This window comes from Physeter macrocephalus, chromosome 1 (assembly GCF_002837175.3).
Source record: "Physeter macrocephalus isolate SW-GA chromosome 1, ASM283717v5, whole genome shotgun sequence".
NCBI lineage: Eukaryota > Metazoa > Chordata > Mammalia > Artiodactyla > Physeteridae > Physeter > Physeter macrocephalus.
The window spans coordinates 33,141,792-33,164,240 of NC_041214.2; the positions used below are offsets into that span (position 1 = coordinate 33,141,792).

The 22,449-nt window shown below is 49.7% G+C and overlaps 1 protein-coding gene across 1 annotated transcript in view; it reads right to left on the bottom strand.

Moving 5' to 3' along the window:
• Nucleotides 1-22,449, bottom strand: part of EPHB1 (EPH receptor B1) — a 437,960-nt gene that overhangs the window by 279,456 nt on the left and 136,055 nt on the right. The gene's annotated exons all lie outside the window — the stretch shown is intronic.

Sequence of the window (22,449 nt, forward strand, 5' to 3'; positions counted from 1 at the left end):
GCGGCTTGTGGGATCTTCCCGGACCGGGGCACGAACCCGCGTCCCCTGCATCGGCAGGCGGACTCTCAACCACTGCGCCACCAGGGAAGCCCGAAATTCTCATTTCTGAACCTAATTTCTTTATTGTGGTGAAACTCTTTTATATCTCCAAAAAGCATATGAATATAAAGCTTTTCAGAATTGTTCAATAAACTTAGATTCACATAAACTTTTGTTTTATAACATCAATCTCTGAAAAAGTTAGACTGAAGTGGATAAGAGTAGAGATACTAAGAGAGATCCTTAATGAAGCAAATTAAGCATCATTGTGCACACACATCAAACAAAGATGTGATGGAAGAGAATGTTGGAGGGGGTTACTTAGGGAATAAGGAAAGCTTCTTAATAAGGGAGAGACTATTGTGATTCATGTTGGAAAAGAGAGCTCTTATTTTTAGCAGTCCTGTAGATTGGAAGGAGAGGAGGAAAAATGCATTTAGTAAGTGATGTCTCTCAATAGTCTCAACAGTTCCCCATACAACTCAATCATCCTCAATTTACAGGTGAAAAGACATCATGCAATTCACCCATGGTCCCATGGCCATAAAGGAGATGGGAAAGAGAGGAAATAGAAACAAGTGCTTTGAATGGCCAAAGAAATTCACCTAGTAACTTATTTCAGTAACAGGCAATAAGGGGAGGGGGTCCATAAAGACACAGCTTCCTTAATGAGCCACTCTGGGGCAGGGGTCAAAGAAGAGTTGCTGGGTCATTCTTTCTTCCTTGTGCCGGGAGAGGAAGCAGCTGCCCATACTGGGGAGCTCTCAGGAGGCTGACCTCAAGAACTGGGGGTCTTCTCAGGAGGTTCCAATGTGTTTGCTAAAGAAGTAAATAAGGGGCAGAAGAAATTCAACTTCTAAAGTGAAAAGAGAAAATAGATCAAGGTCCTTGACTATTTAGCAGTGGTGACAAAAAAAACGAAACAAGTGCCATTTCTTTAAATATTGTATTAATTGCTTATCATTCACAGTGTGGACTTGAAATATACAAATTAGAATTCTTTATTAAAAGAGCTAAAAGCTAATCAAGTGTACATGGGAAATATACCAGAATTTCTTCTTGCACAGAATTAATTATCTGTAGGAGCAGGAGAGCAAAGCAAGGCTGTCCTTTAAACTTGTACGGGGGCTTCTGAAGACCAGGCATGGTGCAGAGGAAAGATGGGTACGTGGAGAGCTGGCCCCGCCCACCCAGGCCTGTACAGTGACCCCCCCCATGGCCACTCCTTCTCCCCAGGCCCCTCCCACCCTCTCAGGGGCCCCGTTCCCTCTCTAGCTGGTGGGCTCCTTCTGGGATCCTCACACACAGCCAACTGCACCTAGACCTTGCTTCATTTCTTATTGAATCTCTAGATGCTGAGGAACCACTTTTTTTTCCTTCTTTAGATTGTGTTATGTTCTATTTAAATGTGTTCGTTAAAGTTATGTTCTGCTTGCCTGGTTTTTTGGAACCAGAAAGCAAATACATTAGGGAGAAGTCATCACTGACAGTTGTTTCAGCTCAAATTTTCAGGCCTCTCTCCCATGGCTGTTTTGAAATTACATTTTCCCAGTTGACCCTACATGACTTCTGAGGGAAGGAAAGGATTTTTTTTGGCTGTTCTGCAATTGTTTAAACACAGCAGGTCTCACGATCCATCATTTCATTGGGCTGTATGAGGTCTCAGCACAAACATGGGGCTCCTTTGTCAACGCACAGGTGAAGCTTGAGGCCCCAATTAGGGTGGGGACCTTGACCCATCCAAGACTAATGCAGCTCTGCTGTGTGGGAGCAGGACAGGAAGCCCACCTTTGGTGGCTCACCTTAGCACTGAGACTATCACCACCAGTACACCCTTAAACAGACAGAATGAGGATTTACGCTCCGGTGGAGCTGGGATATTGAGAACATTTATCTTAGAAAATGACACTGATTGGTATTATAAGACCCAACAGAAGTAATTGTTTCAAACATTAACCTCTCTGAGCCTCAGTTTTCTCATCTGTAAAATGAGGAATCATACTGGGTGACCTGGAGTCATAAAAATCTACGCATCTAATTGATTCCATGACAACTCCTAAGGGAGAAATCAAAGCAAAGTAGGGGGAATACAGCTGTGTATTCAAAGGGAAAGAGTAGAGAGAAATTGAGAGAAAGGAAAATAACCCCTCGTTGTTCAGGAAAAGGCCATGATGGAGTCTTTTTCTTTCCTTTTTTCATTCTTCTCCTGCCTGCGGGTGGTACGGGGGTTGGAAATATAGCAATCAGAGGGGGCTGGAGGAGGCACAAATGCTCTCCAAGTTAGCAGCAATTAGGATTGGGGGCCTTGAAAGAGAAGGTTTGGGGAAATCGAGATGAGGGTGGAATAGCATTCCCAGAAGGGAGGACAGACATTATTATTTGTTTATGATACTTGGAATCAGTGTCATTGCTTTATAGTTCTACCTCATTCATCCATCAACGAAAAAAATATTTACTGAATGCCAACTTTATGCCAGGCATTCTGTTAGCCACTGGGGATGCAGAAATATGAAGCTTATAATCTAGTGAGAGAAACAGAAATTAGACAAATGGTTATTACAATAACTAAATTATTACAATTGTGCTAACTGCTGTGAGGAAAAATTTCAGGATGCCAAGTGAGGGGGTGTGTACTTGGTATACAGAGGTCTGGCAGAGAAGACCCTCCAAGCTGAGAGGAGAGGGACGGATGGATAGAAGTTAGCCAGGAAAAGTGTGCATCTGCTGGGGGCAGAGAGGGGCAGAGAAGGAACAGAGCATCGAGGCCCAGGAACAGCAAGTGCAAAGGCCCTGTGGTGGGGAAAAGTGTCCTGGCACCATTGAGGAATGAAGAGTCATAAAAAGCTGGAGGTGGCAGAAAGAAGACTGAGGAGAGGATGAGTCTGGTAGAGAACTTCGAATTTCATCCTGAGGGTAACTAGAAGGTATTGATGAGTTTAAGGAGGAAAATCAGGTGATCAGAGCTGAGTTTTTAAAAGATTTCTCTGATGCAAAGTAGAGACTGGGTTGGACGAGTGCATGAGCGGAACATGTACATCACTGTCCTAGTCCAGGTGAGAGATGATGGTGGGTTGGACCAGACCAGTGGACACTGAAAATATATCTTGGTGCAGCAGAAGCTCTAGGCTCTCATCAGCCGAGGTGGGGGGTGGGGGAAGGGGAGGGACAGAGAGAGGCTGCTTTAACCAGACCCAAGGGGCCATGTGTTCCCTTAACATCCTTTCATGCATCAGGCCTGCCTCCCCAGCCAGGCTTTGAGGTACCCTGTGTCCCTGGGCACACTGCTTCCCAGATCCTTAAAAAGGGGGAGTTTCACCAGTGTTGGATATATGACCCCATTGATATTCAGACCCAATTTCTTCTACCCAAGACCTGTGCTGGCTCCAGTCTCTGTGACGCATTCTCATTGCCTGTTCCAAAGCTAATTTCCTTCTAAAGGTCTCCGTTCAGTGGCAGCTTCTCAGCCTCCACTTCTAGGCATTTGACACACTCCCTCCTGTGTTCCTTTCTATAATTATCTCCTCCCAGTAAAACAACAAAACACAGTAATTTGCTTATCAGATTGGCACAAAATTAAAAAGATAAAATATCAAGTCTCCATAAGAATGAAGAGAAAAGGCCACTCCCAAGCCAATTGGTGGCAGTGTAACTGGGGGAATGTTTTAGATGTCAAATCGATAGTTTCTCTCAACATTTAAAAGGTTGGCCACAACTCAAATCAGTGGGGAAAAGGTGAATCATTTTTTAAAATTGTTGTAATAGCTGGGTAGCCATCTGGAAAAGAACACATAATTTTGCATCCATATTTCCTACCTTACTCCAGAAAAAAATTCTCAGTGAATCAAAGATTTAAACATTAAAAATGAAACCATAAAAATACTAAAAGAAACTATGGAGACAATGTAAGTATAGTAATTATGACATGAAACTCAGGAGCCATAAATGAACAGATTGATCAAGGGGTTGGAAATATAGCAATCAGAGGGGGCTGGAGGAGGCACAAATGCTCTCCAAGTTAGCAGCAATTAGGATTGGGGGCCTTGAAAGAGAAGGTTTGGGGAAATCGAGATGAGGGTGGAATAGCATTCCCAGAAGGGAGGACAGACATTATTATTTGTTTATGATACTTGGAATCAGTGTCATTGCTTTATAGTTCTACCTCATTCATCCATCAACGAAAAAAATATTTACTGAATGCCAACTTTATGCCAGGCATTCTGTTAGCCACTGGGGATGCAGAAATATGAAGCTTATAATCTAGTGAGAGAAACAGAAATTAGACAAATGGTTATTACAATAACTAAATTATTACAATTGTGCTAACTGCTGTGAGGAAAAATTTCAGGATGCCAAGTGAGGGGGTGTGTACTTGATATACAGAGGTCTGGCAGAGAAGACCCTCCAAGCTGAGAGGAGAGGGACGGATGGATAGAAGTTAGCCAGGAAAAGTGTGCATCTGCTGGGGGCAGAGAGGGGCAGAGAAGGAACAGAGCATCGAGGCCCAGGAACAGCAAGTGCAAAGGCCCTGTGGTGGGGAAAAGTGTCCTGGCACCATTGAGGAATGAAGAGTCATAAAAAGCTGGAGGTGGCAGAAAGAAGACTGAGGAGAGGATGAGTCTGGTAGAGAACTTCGAATTTCATCCTGAGGGTAACTAGAAGGTATTGATGAGTTTAAGGAGGAAAATCAGGTGATCAGAGCTGAGTTTTTAAAAGATTTCTCTGATGCAAAGTAGAGACTGGGTTGGACGAGTGCATGAGCGGAACATGTACATCACTGTCCTAGTCCAGGTGAGAGATGATGGTGGGTTGGACCAGACCAGTGGACACTGAAAATATATCTTGGTGCAGCAGAAGCTCTAGGCTCTCATCAGCCGAGGTGGGGGGTGGGGGAAGGGGAGGGACAGAGAGAGGCTGCTTTAACCAGACCCAAGGGGCCATGTGTTCCCTTAACATCCTTTCATGCATCAGGCCTGCCTCCCCAGCCAGGCTTTGAGGTACCCTGTGTCCCTGGGCACACTGCTTCCCAGATCCTTAAAAAGGGGGAGTTTCACCAGTGTTGGATATATGACCCCATTGATATTCAGACCCAATTTCTTCTACCCAAGACCTGTGCTGGCTCCAGTCTCTGTGACGCATTCTCATTGCCTGTTCCAAAGCTAATTTCCTTCTAAAGGTCTCCGTTCAGTGGCAGCTTCTCAGCCTCCACTTCTAGGCATTTGACACACTCCCTCCTGTGTTCCTTTCTATAATTATCTCCTCCCAGTAAAACAACAAAACACAGTAATTTGCTTATCAGATTGGCACAAAATTAAAAAGATAAAATATCAAGTCTCCATAAGAATGAAGAGAAAAGGCCACTCCCAAGCCAATTGGTGGCAGTGTAACTGGGGGAATGTTTTAGATGTCAAATCGATAGTTTCTCTCAACATTTAAAAGGTTGGCCACAACTCAAATCAGTGGGGAAAAGGTGAATCATTTTTTAAAATTGTTGTAATAGCTGGGTAGCCATCTGGAAAAGAACACATAATTTTGCATCCATATTTCCTACCTTACTCCAGAAAAAAATTCTCAGTGAATCAAAGATTTAAACATTAAAAATGAAACCATAAAAATACTAAAAGAAACTATGGAGACAATGTAAGTATAGTAATTATGACATGAAACTCAGGAGCCATAAATGAACAGATTGATCAATTCAGCTCCATACATTTTTAATTGGCATGACAGAAATGATGTGATGTAGCCACATGATGGAGTACTATTTGGAAATAAAAAAAGAAGGAGACACTGGTACATGCAACAATCTCTAAAACGTGATGCCCAGTGAAAGAAGCCAGACACAAAAGACCACGTACTGCAGGGTCCCATTTACATGAAATGTCCAGAAAAGGCAAATCTATAGACAGAAAACTGTTAGTATTTCCCTGAGATCGTGGATGGGAAAGGAGAGTGACTGCAAATGGGCATGAAAAATCTTTTTGGGGGTGATGGAAATGTTCTAAAATGGGATTGTGGTGATGATTACACACTTCTATAAATGTACTGAAAATCACTGAATTGTACACTTAAAATGAGTAAATTTTTTGACATGTAATTAATAACTAACATAGCTTTTTCTGAAAAACACTCTTTGTTTTCTGGTCCAGTCTACACCTCAACACCCAGCAATGCTGGCCTGGTCTCTATTATCCACAAACAGTATGCCCCTGGCAACTTCATGCCCAATTTGTCACCACAATTTGCCATTTCTTCCAGAACAAAGTCCTTCCTATCTGACCTCTTTCTTGCTTTCCGTGGCCATGCCCTAGGGCTAGCATTACCTCATGCCTGGACTCATGCCCTGGCTTGCTGTTTGGTCAGAGAGTAATGACAGCAGACCAGGCAAGAGAGAGCCAGGGCTCAAGCTAGGGCCACATCCTCTCCCGTCACTCAGAGACGGTGCCCATTTTTGTCTCCTGATATTGTTGCTAATGTTCTGAAGTCTTTCTTCTACCCCATCCTCATCCCATCTCAATTCCTCCGAGACACAGAACCGGAGAATAACAACCTGGCTGGAAGCCACTATAGGTCATGTTGACCAAGACCTTTTGTTGACAAATGGGCATACTGAGGCCCAGAGACACAATAGTCAGGCAGCTGATGGGTGGCAGAGCCTAGCTCTCTCTGCAGCCTTTCCTTTGAGGGGCCTCAAGTCTTATTTCTCCCATGATGCCTTCCCAGCTTATATTCAGCTACCATCTTCCCAAATGCTTAAAAAGTATGGCTGAGCTATTCCACACAATTTAGCATTTGATAATACACTGCTTTGAACGATTCGTTAATTGCTTTGGTTTCCGCTACCAGGATGTGAGTCCTTGAGGACAGGGAATTATGTTTTGACTAATTTATTAGTTCTGTCGACAGTGAGATAATTCTGTGCATTTAGCTTTGCAACACTGGTATTACATGATGACGGTTTTATTCAGCGATGTCTGGGACCAGTGAAATCCACAGGTTTCTTGGGGCTCTACCTTTACTACCTTCTCCTCTCACTTTTTATCCTGGGTCATCTCAACCACACACAAGGCTGCAACCACCATGCGGTACATCACTGAGCTCTTCCCAGGGCCCAGACTTGTTTATCCAGCTGCCTCCTGGAACTCACCTCCTTGCTCTCTGCAGTCCTGCTGCAGTCTCACAAATCCAACCTCCACCCACCCTCCCCAACGTGGACTTGCCCCCTAGAAGGCTGGACTGTGTTAGGGACCTCCTGACATTGTCAGTGCCTAGCCCTCCATACATACTGACAAATTGAGGGAATGAGCAAGTTCCTGGTCTGTTCCTCAGCCCCTGGTCCTTGGCTGGGGACTTATAGCAGGTGCCACCAGGCTAACTTGTCCCTGGGAGAAGAAGAAACAAAGCAGCCTTGCACAACCAGCAGAATATTAACAACCTTTGAAAGGGCATTATTATTGATGCCAATGGACTACCTGTCCTTGAGATAAACATAGTGAAGAAAACAATGACACCCATTAGAAAGTACTTGTTCAGGCTTTCAGATCAGGACTTTCATGTATGATAAAGACCCCTGTAGGTTCCTCCAAGATCTCGGTTTCTCATCTGGCTTGTTGGAGTCAGAACCTGCAGGTCTGTTGCTCTGGAGTAGCCCCCGAGTGCCTGCTGGCATTTGCTGTCTGGCCGATTGTGTGCATATGTGTGTATAGAACACACTGTTCTCCTTCAAAACCACTGCCATGAACTCTACCCACTGGTCCATCGACGCTGCCCTTCTAGAACAACCTTCAGAAACACTAACACATTCTTTATCCTCCAAGGGTGGGTTTGGATTTCGGAAGCAGGCAAAGGTCCTCTGGAGCCCGATCTGATGAGTCAGATGGATGAGCAAGCTAAGAAATACTAGTTCTTGGTCAAAAATGAAAAACCACTATAAAACGAAGTTACGAAGAGGGAGCTGATGCTACTTATGCCTCTGAAGACAGTTCCAAGCATGGAGTTCTGGAAAGATCTATGATGGCTGGCCCTTCCTTGGAATGCTGCACCTCCCTGGACTGACCCTGCCCCTCCCAGAGTGCCCAGTGGCTGCCATGGTGCTGCGTCATAGCAACTGCTGAGAATAAGCCACTTCTACAGGGCCTGTCCAGGAAGGGGTGCTCCTCTGCTCCACTGCTATTTAAGATGAGGACAGAAATGATTGAAATTGGCATTTGGGCCTCTATTAGTCTAACAAGAGGCTATTCTGATTTGTTTCCAACCCAGCTGATTTAACTCATTTTTAAAATAAAGAATTGAGCACCTACTACATCCCCAAGTAGTGGTCTTAGGTGTTGGTGACACAGCAGTGACTAAGAGACAAAGTCCTGCTCCCGTGGGCCTGATAATCTAATGGCACAAACCAGCAGATGAACAAGCAAACAAATTAATAATATAAAGTTGAACAGTGTTAAGTACTACTGAGGAGCAGGTAAGGGGTTAGCGAGTGACAGCTGGCAGTGGGGTCGTCAGAGGTCTCCTGCGTAGAGATCTGAATGACACTCAGGAACCCCCAGCCTGGAGGGCACACGTGGGAGCAGCACCCCCGGCTCGGGGAAGAAGAACACACTCTCTGGAGCAAGAGTGTTGCCGGCACGTGGCCGAGAAAGCCAGGATGCCGGGGTGGCTGCCAAGTGGCTTAGGGCAGGGGGAAAGGGGGAGGAGGGGAGGCAGGAGAGGTTGCCGGGGGCAGGTGGACCCCACCTTTGCCAGTTACAGCTCTGCAACCACACACAGCTTTCTGAGCTTCAGTTTCCTCATCTGCAAAACACTCTTTACCCTGCAGGGTGTCACGAGGACTGAAAGATCATCACCTAGGTAAGAAATCACCTAGCACTGAGCCTGCAAGTAACTACCATATTCACTAAGTACCAACTATTAGCATTACTATCAGCAGCAGTGTGGCTGTCATGTTAACCTGAGCATCCTCCTCTGGCCGACGCATCAGGGTGTGGAAATCATCTCCTCCATTTCCGATAAATAATCCTACCCTTCCGTCAGCAGAAAATGCAGGGACTAAAGGGCTGAACTCGGTCTCCTTACTGACCCAGAGGGACAGCCAGCAGCCTTCTCCCCACGCCTCCAGGAATCTCCAGGGCTGCCTCTGGGCAGGTTTCAGCATGGGCCCCTTCCCTCAGCCAGGCAATCCCCGGGCCACTGTCAGCCACCAGTCCACAAGGAGACAAAATTGGACACACATCACAGGGTCTGCTCCCATTCAGCTTGCATTTGGGCACAAACTCTTGTTTGAAGGAACCTCTGCTATTTTGCAAACAGTCGCCATCACCACTCCCCGTAGGTCCCTAACTCCCATGGCACTGCTCAATCAGGGGAAATCCAAAGACCTGCTTTCAGGCTCCCAGTAAGAGATGGCTGCTCTCTGAAAAAGAAGAGAAGCCCACTGAGGCCTGAGCCGCACACGACTTCACAGAGCCCAAAGGAAGCCAGAGATTCTTCAGGACAGCAGATGGCTCGGGCAGGGCTGGAGTCACCACCGCCAATCAGCCTGGATCCCAAGAACACAGCTCCTGTGTAGACAGTAAACTAAGCCTGAAAGAGTTTGGATATTAGACAAGCTTGAGGGCTAATTAAAATGTAAAATGTGGTCCGTGGGGCATAAATTCCTACAAGCCCAGAGGGATCTACCATTTAGTACACCGACCAAGCAAGGCAGCCATGTACTCAGTGGCTCCCCCGAGGGCTGCGAGCCCCAGCTCACCTCCCAATATGCTTCATTTACCTCCCTGAAGTACTGGGCTGGGAGGACACGTTGGCCCCTGTTCATTACCGTGGCCCTGTGTGGTGTGCCAAGGAGCTGGGCCCCTGGCTTGGGGCAGCCACCGCTTCTGAGAGCCTCGAAAGGGCACAAAGCGATGCATTTTCTAAAGGGTGCAGAAGATGCAGAAGAGCAGGGGATGGGGTGACGGACACAATTAGAATATGGAAAGAATCAGAGTATGGAAAACATACTTATTGTTTCCCAAGGCAGTCTCTATAAATCTCCACGAAATCGTTCTGGAAACTTGGATGGTGGAAAAATGCAAGAAATACTGTGTCGAGGTGGGCGTGAGAGAAATGGCCCCAAGCATAACATACCCAGGTTGTTCGGAAGGAGATTTTTGTGCTGAGCAGCAAAGGATTGGGCTGAAGAAGCACTGCTGTCACCCTGCCTAACCCTGAACCCCAGAGGTCGTGGTGACCCTGGCTTAGCTCAGGAGTTCAATGCACAGACTCCGGAGTCAGCCAGACCCAGCCCTGTGACCACGGACATGTCTTTAAACCTCCCTGAGCCTCGGTTTCCTTCTCTAACACAGGGATGCTCAGGGTACCCACCTCACCAGGTGGCTGTGAGGATTAAACGTGGTAATGCGCCTGAAGCGCTTCAACCTGAATAAGAGACCCCTGCGAGCTGTGGCTATCAGCCCTCTGAGCACCTCTCTCTGAGCACCAGGCATTTTTCCTTGAAAGTCTTGCTCTCCCTCCGTGATGTGTATGATCTACGACTCTCTCCTGTCTGTCTAGTTGTCTGCACCTGTGCATCATCTTTGGCGTGTGCACGGGTGCGTATGTGTGCATACGTATGTACATGTGTGCGTGCATGCCTGGCTGTGCGTGTGTGTGTGTGTATGTAGTTGGGGGCGCTGGCTGTGGCCCAGGGGGGGCCCGTGTGCCCTCCCTTGGGTATATGCCCACCCATCACATACCATATACGCTCTAGTCAGCCCGCTCCTAGCCAGGGAGCACCCCTCACTACGCAGAGACGCCATGGCTATGGGCCATGGGAGCCACATTAACAGAGGGCAAGGCCAGCCGTCCCGAGGTCCAGATGGCTTGCATCTCGGCATCCTGGCACATTTCACAGCCCAGTCTCCGTCGGCACGCCAGGAGAAACACTGAAGGCTTGTGCCTCGGCTAGGGGCTCCTTGTCCACAGCACCGGGGCCGCTGTAACTTCCACCAGGAAGCAGCATTTGGTACCAGGCCCTGCCTGGAGTGGGGTCCTCGGCCATTATGACAGCTGCTGCTTCTGTTGACACTGAAACAGTGACAAATTCATCCTTCTGACAAGATCCTTTTTAAATAATTCACAGGGAGCTGGGGATTAAGACACTGTTTCTCTCTGTCTCTGTTGAGATTTAAAACACCTCCAGCTGGGGTATTTAAAGAGCATATAATGGGCTGCCCCTCTTGGGTCTCCCCTCCCCCTTTCCTCCTCTTTCCCATTTCCCAAACTCACCCCCCCCCACCCACCGCACCAGCCAGCACTATAACAAGGAGGCCCAGAAAATAAGAAAGAAAAAAAAGGAGGGAACCAGTGCTTGGCTGGTCACTATGGCAACGGTGGCAGGGTATTCAGCTGTCATTATCCCAGCGCCTCACACATGTGATTATCTTAAGCTGTCGGTTGAATGCAGTCCCCACTGCTGTCCGACAAGGCCTTGTCGAACAAGGCAGGGGCGGGAGCTGCGGGCCCCAGGCCCTAGCGGCCTGGAACTGCTCTGCCCAGGCCTGGGCTCCATTGATGAGAAGCAGTTACCCCTGGGAGAGACTGATGGCATTTTCCTTCAGCCTGGAGGGATTTCCGCTCAGCACGCATAGCCAAGGCCAGCACACTGGGTTACAGGCCAAGGAGATGGGCTCTTCATTCCATGAGCGCAGAGAGTTTTGACTGAGTGTGGGCAGGCTGGCTGTGGCCAGCTGGAGCTGTCCTGGAGACAAGGGAGCAAACCACGGAGGAGGAAGAGACTGGCCTTCCTGGAGGAGCTCCTGGCATCATTCCCATTCTCAGGGTGCAGGAAAATCAAATCTGACCTGGGAAGGGGACACACTCCCCTCCATCCTGTCCCCTCCCCAACTCTGGGAATGTGGTCACTGTGTGTGATCCACTTTGAGGGACGGTGGCTGCTGGAGCTTGGTCCTGGGAAGCCTGGAGAGGACTTTGATCTCGTGCTTTTGCCTCCTGGACTTTGCTTCAGACTGCTTCTGGGCTGAGGTTCCCAGGTCCACCAACATTCTCTGAATGACACGATCACTGGTCACCCCCCCCACTAGGCATCACCCCCCACTCGGCACCACTCCGGGTCCATTGTCCCTTTCAAAACTCTGCTCCCAGAATAAGCCCATTTCTGTAGATGTGCTCAGGCCGGCACAGCATGCAATGGGACCACCATCACCTGGGACTTGCACCTGCCTTTCCTGCACCTGCGTCTTGTGGTCAGTCCCCATGAATATGTGGCCAGCCACACGGAATTTCCCACCACCTGAGGCACTGCCCACCTGGGTCACCCCTGGCTTGTTTCTCACAGTGGCCCATTTACACCTAAACGCAAGTGTGGACCATTACCACTGACCATGTCAGTGTGAAGACAGAGCTCTCACTGAGCAAGATAAAGCTGAATCTTGACTGCAACATCTTTCATGTGGTTGTCCTTTGTGACACGGGAAATGTGTTGGGCACGCGTCTCTCCACCCGGAAGAGTGGTGAGTGGGACAGTACGTATGGAGATGAGGGTGTGCCACGACTAGACGCCCCCCAGTTCTATTAGCAGAGGAGCACCTCAAATGCAGGAGGGGCTGGTTCAGCCGAACTGACACGGGGGCCACTGGCTGGGAAACAGCAGCTCACGGAGGCCCCTCACCTCTCTCCCTTCCCAGGAGTCCTCACTTCCGGAGCATTTGCCAAAGCCTGGGGGTGGGAGCTGACCACAGTCTCCTCCATCACCATCTGGAACCAGCCATCCCCAGGGACCACCTGTGTCCTCCTCTGGCTCCCTGGCCAGGCCTCACCTGCCCTGGGAACAGGGCTGCTCCCTCAAGGCTCTTCCTGGACTTGCTACTCTACCCCCAAACCCCACACATCACACAGCGCTTGCTTCACCCCTCCCCAAACAGCTTGCTTTAAAAAGCAATTCATGGGTGCTTAACATGTGTACGTTTCACTGTCAAACCTACCCTTTCCCTTTGTAGAAAACTGGGAAACTTTTTCCTCTCCTTGGCCCCTGTTCTCTGGTTTCTCAACAATGTATGACTCACCCTTCCTCACTCTCATCCAGGGGCAGAAGTACAAGTACAGGAGTGAGCTCTGTGGTCAGACAGGCCTGGGGTCAGTCTCGGCAAAACCCCTAAGCAGTCCTGTGACTTTGGATCATTGCCCCAAGCCTCAGTGTCTGCTCTGTAAAATGGGAGAAATACCCCACTGGCTTGCGGGGTCCTGGTGAGAATTCAGCGAAGTGATACAAGTGATGTTCAGTGCCTGGTACACAGCTGGTACTTAATTAACAGTAACTAGTAGTAGCAGTAGTTATCACTATTCCTAATAAAAGTGCTATGAGTAATAACAGGGTGCATGCTCTGATGGTATTCTCGCAAGAGCCACAACCTGACAGAAAGGCTGGAAATCTGATTTTGCATCTCAGGGCCCCCCTCACCCATCAATTCCTACCCTCATCCCATGCAAGTTAAGCCCCTCAGACAAGAATCACTGAGACCACTAGCACTAGTCAGGGCAAGTGGTATTGACTAAGCTTTGGTGTTTCCAAAGAAGGTAAACACAATTTATGCTGTCAACCACTCTGTAAATAAGATCTTACATTACCCATGTGACAGAGGCAGAAGATGGGCTCAGAGAAGTTAAAGAACTCAGAGGAAAATGGAAATAAGCCCAGCATATTAGATTGCAAATCCTGGGTTTGCTCCTTGATGCTACGGGAAGTACAGTGGGATTCAGGCCAAAGGATTCTTCTCCCTTGGGCCGTAGCTGGAGGTAAGGCCAAGGGTGCACCCCCAGGGCTTCCCTGTTCCCGCGCAAGCTTGGCTTGTCCTTCCAGAGCCAGAAGAGCCATGTCTTTTGCCCACCCTGACACCCCTTCTCCATCCGTTTTCCTCCTGTCCATCTTCTCCAGGCCTCTTAACTCTGCCTCACCTTCCTTCTAATGCTTCATCCTCCCCTGTAATATATTTCTTTCCTTCACCAATGAGACCAGTGAGGAGCTGTGAGTTCAGGCTGTCAGGGCAACGAGCCCCTGCGGACCCCCTTCAGCTGCATCCTGGTGCCTGTGTCAGGAGCCCCGTTTCCTTCCAGGGCCCCGAGGGCTACTCCAGCCTTCAACCTGAGAAGAGCTGTCACCAGGCAGCTGGTCCTCAGCCTCACATGTTGGTGGGAGAAAGGTTTCCAGGGTTGGGACAAGGGGTGTGCCAGGGATTTGCCATCCTAGGGAAGGTTTTAGAGAAAAGACACCTATCTGTCCGGACAAATGAGGGTTAAGCCTGCCTCTGAGAGGGGGAGGGTGGCTGGGTGACCTCTGGGGTACCCTCCCAGAGTTTGCAGACAGAAATATCTCCTGCTCTGCTGATGAATGAGTCTGCAAGGCATTTCCAAGAGCAAGAAAATCAATCTGCCAGACAGTAAGGTTCTGGTAAACCACCACAACTCCCAAAGTTCTTTAACACAGCAAGTTGGAGAAGCATCTCTCCCTCAGTCAATCTCTCTCTCCACTCCACCCACATGCCTCCCCCTCCCCCCACACACATATACGCAGTCATACCCGATGTATTTCTGTTGCAGGAAGGGGGACCCCTTCCAGGGCCTAAGAGTGGGCTCTTGTCTAACACTCGTAAATGAATTGTCCAAGGAGACACACGTACTGACAAAGCAAGAGACTTTATTGGGAAGGGGCGCCTGGGTGGAGAGCAGCAGGGTAAGGAAAACCAGGAGAACTGCTCTGCCACGTGGCTGGCTGTCTCCAGTTCTATGGTAATGGGGTTAGTTTCCAGGCTGTCTCTGGCCAGTCATCTTGCTTGGCTCATATTTGGTCTGACTCAGTGTCCTTCCCCTGGTGCATGCATCTCTCAGCCAAGATGGATTCCAAAGCGAAGGATTCTGGGAGGTTAGAGCAGGACATAGGGACTGGCGTCTCCTCCCTCCTTTGGCCCCTCCCGAATTCTCCGACGGCGGCAGCACCGTGTTCCTCATCAGTACCTCTTGTTTCGGTGCAACTTATGCAAGTGGTTATCGTCATGCCTGGCCAAGGCAGGCAGTTTCGGTCAATGGTTCCCTAGCATTTCTGCAACCAGTGCAATGATTAATATTCTACTCAATGTAATAATTCATATTCTAACCAATGACACTGGTCATCTGTAACAGCCTAGTCACCTCTCTGTCAAAGGCACACACGTGCCCACAGAAAAGAGCTCATATAAAAGCCCTGTGACAGACAGCAACCACACAAGACGAAGCCAAGCAGAACTGTGCCCTTGTCCAGCCCACCTCTCCTCCCCTGGGGTCCACCAGCCTCGGCCAACCCACCCCAGGGCAGTCACACTCCCCAGAGCAGCGTCTGAACCCCTGGAGCGCCTTCCACCTCCCCAGGGTCCCGCCCCCGTGGCTCTGTCCTGAGCCCCCAGGCCTTTGTCTATCACTCTCTCTGTCAAGCAGGTGATTTTAAACTTCCATTCCTAAAAGACACATATTATATATAAAAAAAATGTTTTAAGTGCTTTGGGGTGTTTTGTTCCTCATTGTTTCATAAAAGTGACATTAATAGCCAGAGAAGAGCACTGCTGAGTGCAATTACAGAGGATGTTTCAGGTATGAAAGCTGTTTTGAGCCTGCTAATGTTTCCTAATTACAGGCCTTTTGGTAGCGAGAGAAAAAGATAAAGAGTGGGTGAGAGGCCCAGGGTGGGAGCTCTGACTTTTCTCAGGGGTTTACCTGAAGAGGGCCGGGGAGGGGTGGGAAGGCCCCTCCCAGAGGAGAAAGCAGTACTAATTCCTGGGTAACAGCTCAGGGAAAGGATACCACCCATGTCCTGAACTGTGAGAAAAACCTTTTAGATACTGAACCTGAATTCAAGGAACCCCCAGCAACTCAAGCTGGGAGTTCCTTTGGAAGCCACCCTCTGGAGACACTGTAACATTTCACTGGGAAAGAGGGTACAGCCTGGTTGTCAGCAGGAGAGCAGGCTGGATGTTAGCACTGGCGCTTGCTAGCCATGTGACCAGAGGCGATTTAACAGCTGTTCTGTGCCTCAGTTTCCTCATCTGTAAAATGGGGCTGTGGTGAGGATTGATGCTCGCCTGGCTGTAAAGCACATGGGACCTGTGATACAGGGTTAGATTTCCTCTTTCTCTGCCGAGCACCTATTCAGCTCTCTGGTACCCACATCCCGATTCCTTCTGGGGAATTACTCCCTCCAGCCTGTCAGTCCAAGGCTTCTGGTGGGCTCAGCACAACACGGGGTTGGAACACAGGACCTGGGAGTACCACTCAGTACTTCCTGGATGCAGGGACTGGATCAGGGCAGGCACGGGAGTCAAACTGATCCAGTCAGGCCCATTCAGGGCTAATTCCAGGGCTTCTGCTGGGGGGACTGGGAGGAGGTGCTTGCCCTTCCCCAGGGGACATGGATGGATGTGGTTGTAGGGGAGGGAGCCTCTGCAGACTTCTTATTACCGAGAGGAGGCCCAGCATGGAGCCAACACCAGGGGAGTAGAGAGAGGAAAAAGCAGGTGGGAAGAGAGAGAGAGATTGATCCTAAGGATCTGGACCAGCCACACATGAAGCCACATCAGCCACTGGACCATTCATTTACATGAGCCAAGATACCTTCCTTAAGATTGACTTACGCTTTGCTGTCCCCGGCCACCAGGAAGTCCTGACTGATACAAAAGTGTGGCTCCCAGCAATCAGCAACCAGGTCCAACCCCCCCAAGTCCCAGGCAGGGGTATCAGTCTGAGAAAGGATGACCAACTCTGTCCTGCTCTGCCTGCCTGCCCCCGGCATGGCCGGAAATTAAAAAACCGTACAACTCCATTCACAGAATCATTTTGCCCAGAGTTAAATGTCTCTTGGATTTGCCTAATTTAGCTCAGACTCTTCTGTCTTAATTAGCATGATTGAGTCATCAAAGGAAGAAAAGAGAAAATCCAGACCTCCAGAGGGTGAGTACTATGCTAACACCTCCTGAGTGTTTACCCAGGAAAACTTTTTACCGACACGGTTTCATATATGGAACAGCTCCCATCCTCACTCTGCTGAGCAGAGGAGGAAACCAGGACTGAAGAGTCTGCATGACGGGCCCAAGATCACATAGCCAGGGAGCTGCAGAGCGGGAACGGAAGCCAGATTATTTGATGTCAAGGCCTGATGCCTTCGCTGCTGCTCCATAAACTTCTCACCCATCAGACCAGCTAAATTTCAATTGATTTTGCTTGGCCTTGGAACGAATGGGATGTTATTAGGGTGGATTTCTCTCCAGAGCGTGCTGTCCTTATTCCCAGGATGTGGGCAGCTGGCGAGGGTGCCTGGATCTGACAGACAAGGAGACAGGAGGCTGCCAGGAGGGTCCCCACGTGGACGAGGAGGGCTGTGAGGGAGGAAGACCCCAATGCACCACTCTCATGGGCGTGCATCCTGTGTGGGGAGATAATTTATCAGACACAGGCATTCAGATGGAGGTTGCTCCCCTCACACTGGCCTCTCTGGAAGCTCTCTACTTAGTCCAATAATCCTCCCATCATTTAAGATTTTTCCAGAACTCTGGGAACTGCTTGCAGAGGCATAAGGTGAAATAAGCTCATTTAACTTCATACACACACACACACACGCACACACATCACATAGAAATACACACATCTATCACATAGAAATACTCAGATGCACATATATACACAGACACATACACACACATATACATACATGTACCTGGATACACACACATGCAAACACACGTATCACATATATATGTACACACAGACGCACAGACACATACCTGTACACACATGCACACACACATGGAGAACAGGCACACACACATGCTCCCCTCACACTGGCCTCTCTGGAAGCTCTCTACTTAGTCCAATAATCCTCCCATCATTTAAGATTTTTCCAGAACTCTGGGAACTGCTTGCAGAGGCATAAGGTGAAATAAGCTCATTTAACTTCATACACACACACACACGCACACACATCACATAGAAATACACACATCTATCACATAGAAATACTCAGATGCACATATATACACAGACACATACACACACATATACATACATGTACCTGGATACACACACATGCAAACACACGTATCACATATATATGTACACACAGACGCACAGACACATACCTGTACACACATGCACACACACATGGAGAACAGGCACACACACACCCAGCCTGCTCATCCTGAAGGCTCATCAGGCTTGGCTCCAGATTCCTTTTCCATCTTTCTTCCATCAACCTCCCCCACTTCCCATGATGAAGATTTGCCAGTATTAAAGTAGAGAACAGAGCATGTCATGGGCCGTGAAGGTGGTTTCAAAGGGCAGCACAGATGGAGTTGGAGTCTGGAAGCCCATGGAGTGCTCTTTGAAGATAACTCACGATCTGTAGATGGTCCCACGGGGGCCACACATCCCACAGACACAGAAACCTACACATACAGAGGTCACTGGCCGCCCACAATCAAAGAGCCAGTGAGCCCTGGCAAAACTCTGTGAAAGTAAAAGGGCTTGCTTGGATTTCCTTTCCAGCAAGCAAGTTGAAGAACCCTCACTATCAGAGGGACCCAGGCTCACCCTCCTAATCCATCACAGCCAGTGTCTGAAAGCCACTGGGACCTTCTGGGGGGTGTCCTTGTCTCCTCTCTTATGCTCATCTCAGGAGATGTGGCTCCATCCGCATCACTAATTAACTTCTTTAAAAAGATATGAACAATCAATTGGGTATTGAGAGGCCTACAACAAACATTTTATTGGGCTACAATAAACCTAAACTGAGCATCTCCTAAATTCAGAACCCTGGGTTGAAGATGCAGGGAAGTATCATGAATGCCCCAGTCCTTCCTCATTTATTTGGCCAACAGACTTTTACTGGAGCCTGTCCCCTGCTGGATCAGTGCTGGGCACCAGGGACAGAGATGAAGCCACTCCATTCTCTGGCCGGTAGGAGAAAGCACACATCAACACAGGTTTATGGACAGTACATTAGAAGTCGGCACCAAGCCTTCTGGTTTAAGAAGAGGGCCCCTACCACAGAGTCCTGGTGGGGAGGGGCGTCCAGGAGCGCTCCCTGAGGGGAGGAGAACGGAGCTGACACTTGAGGGACAGAGAGTGATGCAAGGAGGGAGGGCCGTGGAAAAGGAAGATGGTGGAGAGAGCCAGGCAGCATCTAGGAACTGGCGCGGACTGCTAAGATGGACCATTCAACCACGAAGACTAGCACTCACTGAGCTCTGCCGGTGGCTGAGCACAGCACCGAGTGTTTGACCACGGGACCGCTCGGAGCTCCCCCCCTGCCCAGAGCTCCTGAAATTGAAGGTCAGGACCCTTCTGGAGCAGGGCTGGAAACAAGGGTTTGGGAGAGGTAACTGAAGGCAGCCTGAGGGAGGAGGGTGAGGTCAGCAGGGTCATGGGTGAGGGCCCCAGGATGCCCTTTGATGGTGCCTCAGACCCTCCCTGGCATTTGTTACTTTAGAAATGTATTTGTTACTTTCTCCCCCCTGCTCACCAGGCTGGCCTCTGATTCGGGTTAAAACTAAAGGCTTTAAATTAAAGCTGCAATTAGATTATAAAGCAACATTTTGACATTTGAGCAGAAATACTTTCTGCTTTTGACACATAATATTATAATCCACTTTCCAGCGATATAGCCGGAAATAATTTGCAGGCTATGTATGGGTGGGCAGTCCAACTCCTTCCCACATCTGCAGTCCTCAAGTACAGGGGTGAAGATACCTAGTGACCCCATAAAAGGAAGTCTCTTGGTCTCTCTCTGGGGAGCCCACCTAACAGACAGTGCACTGTGGATAGGGTTCATTGAAATGCCAGCTGTGCCCCCTGGCAGAATCATGGTGCCTCTTCTGGATGAGGCCAACCCAGTTCCCTGGAGACCCACAGGCTACCAGAACAATGTCTGCCCACCCTTCACCATCTTACGCATGCATGGTATCCTGACTGCAGGGACCATCTGAGGCCTTTGTCCCCTTTCTGGGGTTGGGGGGTTGCAATTTCCTCCCCCACTGGATCCCAGGAAGATGTGGACCACCCGCCCAGCCTCCTGGCTTCTCAAATGCCCAGCCCTGTCCCCACTCTCTGGACCCCTTCATCACCCAGAAGTACTCTGTCTTAAATGTAAGCCCTGACTCAAGGCCACAGCCTCCGGTCCTCCTCCAGTCTCACCAAGACCCTCAACTGGGACCCCGTACTTTGTCACATGGTCAGTGCCTCCTGGCTTTACTCTTCTTCTTGTGGGGTCGATGCCATGCTGCAAGATCCCAACCCCCTGCTGCCAACGTCCTCAGCTCCTGACCCTCCGGACCCACCATTCTTGCACAACCATAACTCAGGATGACTCCGCCGCCAGGTACACCTGATCAGGCCCGTCACAAACACACGGCCTCGACCTCAGCTAGGCCCTTATTCCAGCCACATTCCTTCCAGACAAGCCCAGCCTCTCTCCAAGTCACCAGCAGTGGCAGTTACTTCACACCTTTTCCTCCCTCCTAAAACCTGCAACTCAAGACTCCCTACCTCATAACTTGTGTAAAGCTATCAGCAATGCCTGAAGGTGTATGGTACTCTGTTCACAAGTGGGAAAACGAAGGTTCAGTGAAGTGGAGTAACTCACCCAAGGTCACACAGCTACTAAACATCAGAGCTGGGATTCAGGCCTGGCTGTCCTACTCTGGATTTAAGCATTCTCCCTTCTCTGACTCCCTGGCTCCCAATCCACTCTGTAGCGGTAGTGGCATGCGGGCAGGGGAAAGTATTTTATCACACACATTATTTACATTTTCTGGCCAATGCTTGTTGATAATAAAAAGGAAAAAAGAAAAAAAAAAGACTCCCCACCTCCACTCTCCAAACCTCCCCTCCAACCTCAGAGAGAAGATAGGAAGTTGAAAGACTTTTCTCTTTGATGGCTTCTGTCTCCATTCCTGAGCATGCCCATCGCTCTGAAGGCACCCGGTCACTGCACTGCCATTTCAACAGCAAAGGAGTCCCGTCCCCTGAAAGGCACCCACGCCCACAGCCCTCCGCCCCCCCACGCTCTGTATTCTCTCTCCTCGTGAGCTGCTGCTTCCATCTCCTCACCTCCCACTGACCCTTCAACACCCTGATTTCTGGCTTCTGACCCTGGTGCCCTCTGAAGCCATCGGCACGGGTCACCAGTAGGGTCCCTGTAACCAAGCCCAGTGGAAACATTCAACACCCAGCAGCACTTTTGCCCCACGTCCTCCTTGATGCCTCCTCCCTTGGCTTCCGTGAGAAGACCACCACCTCTTGGTTTTCTCCTGCCTCCCAGGCCACTCCTTCTCATGACCTTTTCAGGCTCCTCTTTCTCTATCTGACACTTCAGTCAGGTCACCCATCCCAAGCTCTCTCCTCTTCTCCCTCCAGACCCTCTCCCTGGGAGACTGCAGCCACGCCCTGGGCTCGCCTCCCACACGTGAGTGAGGCTGCCTTCTCATTCCACTGCCCTGGAGTCACATGCTAATGGGCCCCTCCCAGGGGTGCCCAGGGGCACTTCAGATTCATGAGCTCAGCCTCCTTCCACCAAGCGTGCTCCTCCTCCTGTGTCCTCATCTCCAAGAACGACACCATCAGCCCCCCACTTGTCCAAGTCAAGAACTGTCAACAAATATACGTTGAGATATACGTAGTGAACTAGCCGCCAGTTTCCAATGGTGAACGAATAGAGTCCAGGCCACCACGGAGACCACACCGTGGCCAAAGTGGGGGAGGGGCGGAGATGGGTCCAATACTAACACAGAGAGATGTAAAATTTGCAGCTGTGAAGAGGGCTGTGAAGTAAAGCTCCCCGGCCCTGAGACGACCCGTGATGGAGGACCTCACGTGGCTGGGGATGCAGGGAAGGTATCCCGAGGATGGGCCGAGTGGGCTGAGGCCTGAAGACCAGAGAGGAAGGTCCAGAATGGCTCTGGTTTCTGGCCTTCACAATGTGCTAAGACGGCGCCCACGTGTGCCGGTGGGGGAAGGAAAGGAGGGTGAGTTCTGCTCGGGCCACGCTGAGCAGCCGATGAAAGACAGGGCAGGTGGACACGTGAGCTGGGCCAGGGACAAACTTGGGAGTCACCGGTGTGTTCACGGAATCAGAGGCAACTGTCCAGGACGAGAACACAGGGAGGCGGGCCGAGAGCTTGGGTGCAAGTGTCGTCCTCGATCCGCCCTCTCGCCCAGGCCAAGGGCCTGCCTGACCCTCCTGCTGCTGGCCCTAAACCAGACGGGCTCACAAGCTGCTCAGGGCACCAGGAGAGCCATCTGGCTGTGTGTCGCTGGGAGAAGGGCAATGAGGGCAAGGCCGCCGAGTGTGGCTGGTAACCAGGGAAGGGTACGCAGAGAACAGCCCAACCAGCTGCTGGC